Here is a 3,451-nt window from a genome sequence, read left to right as displayed (position 1 = left end):
AGAAACAGGGGAATTAGGAGAGAGCCCCAGAAACAGTGGAATTAGGAGAGAGTCCCAGAAACAGGGGAATTAGGAGAGACCCCAGAAACAGGGGAATCAGGAGAGAGCCCCAGAAACAGGGGAATTAGGAGAGAGCCCCAGAAACAGGGGAATTAGGAGAGAGCCCCAGAAACAGGGGAATTAGGAGAGAGCACCAGAAACAGGGGAATTAGGAGAGAGCCCCAGAAACAGGGGAATTAGGAGAGAGCCCCAGAAACAGGGGAATTAGGAGAGAGCCCCAGAAACAGGGGAATTAGGAGAGAGCCCCAGAAACAGGGGAATTAGGAGAGAGCCCCAGAAACAGGGGAATTAGGAGAGAGTCCCAGAAACAGGGGAATTAGGAGAGAGCCCCAGAAACAGGGGAATTAGGAGAGAGCCCCAGAAACTAGGGGAATTAGGAGAGAGCCCCAGAAACAGGGGAATTAGGAGAGAGTCCCATAAACAGGGGAATTAGGAGAGAGCCCCAGAAACAGGGGAATTAGGAGAGAGCCTCAGAAACAGGGGAATTAGGAGAGAGACCCAGAAACAGGGGAATTAGGAGAGAGCCCCAGAAACAGGGGAATTAGGAGAGAGCCCCAGAAACAAGGGGAATTAGGAGAGAGCCCAGAAACAGGGGAATTAGGAGAGAGTCCCAGAAACAGGGGAATTAGGAGAGAGCCCCAGAAACAGGGGAATTAGGAGAGAGACCCAGAAACAGAGGAATTAGGAGAGAGCCCCAGAAACAGGGGAATTAGGAGAGAGCCCCAGAAACAGCGGAATTAGGAGAGAGCCCCAGAAACAGAGGAATTAGGAGAGAGTCCCAGAAACAGGGGAATTAGGAGAGAGCCCCAGAAACAGCGGAATTAGGAGAGAGCCCAGAAACAGAGGAATTAGGAGAGTGCCCCAGAAACAGGGGAATTAGGAGAGAGCCCCAGAAACAGGGGAATTAGGAGAGAGCCCCAGAAACAGGGGAATTAGGAGAGAGCCCCAGAAACAGGGGAATTAGGAGAGAGCCCCAGAAACAGGGGAATTAGGAGAGAGCCCCAGAAACAGCGGAATTAGGAGAGAGCCCCAGAAACAGGGGAATTAGGAGAGAGTCCCAGAAACAGGGGAATTAGGAGAGAGTCCCAGAAACAGGGGAATTAGGAGAGAGCCCCAGAAACAGTGGAATTAGGAGAGAGTCCCAGAAACAGGGGAATTAGGAGAGAGCCCCAGAAACAGGGGAATCAGGAGAGAGCCCCAGAAACAGGGGAATTAGGAGAGAGTCCCAGAAACAGGGGAATTAGGAGAGAGCCCCAGAAACAGGGGAATTAGGAGAGAGTCCCAGAAAAAGGGGAATTAGGAGAGAGCCCCAGAAACAGGGGAATTAGGAGAGAGTCCCAGAAACAGGGGAACTAGGGGAGAGCACCAGAAACAGGGGAATTAGGAGAGAGTCCCAGAAACAGGGGAATTAGGAGAGAGCCCCAGAAACAGGGGAATTAGGAGAGAGCCCCAGAAACAGGGGAATTAGGAGAGAGTCCCAGAAACAGGGGAATTAGGAGAGAGTCCCAGAAACAGGGGAATTAGGAGAGAGTCCCAGAAACAGGGGAATTAGGAGAGAGCCCCAGAAACAGTGGAATTAGGAGAGAGTCCCAGAAACAGGGGAATTAGGAGAGAGTCCCAGAAACAGGGGAATTAGGAGAGAGTCCCAGAAACAGGGGAATTAGGAGAGAGCCCCAGAAACAGGGGAATTAGGAGAGAGTCGCAGAAACAGTGGAATTAGGAGAGAGTCCCAGAAACAGGGGAATTAGGAGAGAGTCCCAGAAACAGGGGAATTAGGAGAGAGCCCCAGAAACAGTGGAATTAGGAGAGAGTCCCAGAAACAGGGGAATTAGGAGAGAGCCCCAGAAACAGGGGAATCAGGAGAGAGCCCCAGAAACAGGGGAATTAGGAGAGAGCCCCAGAAACAGGGGAATTAGGAGAGAGCCCCAGAAACAGGGGAATTAGGAGAGAGCACCAGAAACAGGGGAATTAGGAGAGAGCCCCAGAAACAGGGGAATTAGGAGAGAGTCCCAGAAACAGGGGAATTAGGAGAGAGCCCCAGAAACAGGGGAATTAGGAGAGAGCCCCAGAAACAGGGGAATTAGGAGAGAGCCCCCAGAAACAGGGGAATTAGGAGAGAGTCCCAGAAACAGGGGAATTAGGAGAGAGCCCCAGAAACAGGGGAATTAGGGGAGAGTCCCAGAAACAGGGGAATTAGGAGAGAGCCCCAGAAACAGGGGAATTAGGAGAGAGTCCCATAAACAGGGGAATTAGGAGAGAGCCCCAGAAACAGGGGAATTAGGAGAGAGCCTCAGAAACAGGGGAATTAGGAGAGAGACCCAGAAACAGGGGAATTAGGAGAGAGCCCCAGAAACAGGGGAATTAGGAGAGAGCCCCAGAAACAAGGGAATTAGGAGAGAGCCCCAGAAACAGGGGAATTAGGAGAGAGTCCCAGAAACAGGGGAATTAGGAGAGAGCCCCAGAAACAGGGGAATTAGGAGAGAGACCCAGAAACAGAGGAATTAGGAGAGAGCCCCAGAAACAGGGGAATTAGGAGAGAGCCCCAGAAACAGCGGAATTAGGAGAGAGCCCCAGAAACAGAGGAATTAGGAGAGAGTCCCAGAAACAGGGGAATTAGGAGAGAGCCCCAGAAACAGCGGAATTAGGAGAGAGCCCCAGAAACAGAGGAATTAGGAGAGTGCCCCAGAAACAGGGGAATTAGGAGAGAGCCCCAGAAACAGGGGAATTAGGAGAGAGCCCCAGAAACAGGGGAATTAGGAGAGAGCCCCAGAAACAGGGGAATTAGGAGAGAGCCCCAGAAACAGGGGAATTAGGAGAGAGCCCCAGAAACAGCGGAATTAGGAGAGAGCCCCAGAAACAGGGGAATTAGGAGAGAGCCCCAGAAACATGGGAATTAGGAGAGAGCCCCAGAAACATGGGAATTAGGAGAGAGCCCCAGAAACAGAGGAATTAGGAGAGAGCCCCAGAAACAGGGGAATTAGGAGAGAGCCCCAGAAACAGCGGAATTAGGAGAGAGCCCCAGAAACAGGGAACTGAGGGGAGTGTCCCAGAAACAGGGGAATTAGGAGAGAGACCCAGAAACAGGGGAATTAGGAGAGAGCCCCAGATACAGGGGAATTAGGAGAGAGCCCCTGAAACAGGGGAATTAGGAGAGAGACCCAGAAACAGGGGAATTAGGAGAGAGCCCCAGAAACAGGGGAATTAGGAGAGAGACCCAGGAACAGGGGAATTAGGAGAGAGCCCCAGAAACAGCGGAATTAGGAGAGAGTCCCAGAAACAGGGGAATTAGGAGAGAGCCCCAGAAACAGGGGAATTAAGAGAGAGTCCCAGAAACAGGGGAATTAGGAGAGAGCCATAGAAACAGGGGAATTAGGAGAGAGCCCCAGAAACA

Source organism: Somniosus microcephalus, unplaced genomic scaffold (genome assembly GCF_052327205.1).
Source record: "Somniosus microcephalus isolate GS21.2 unplaced genomic scaffold, FLI_Smic_1.0 unresolved_chr3, whole genome shotgun sequence".
Taxonomy (NCBI): Eukaryota; Metazoa; Chordata; class Chondrichthyes; order Squaliformes; family Somniosidae; genus Somniosus; species Somniosus microcephalus.
This window is presented reverse-complemented; position numbering follows the sequence as displayed.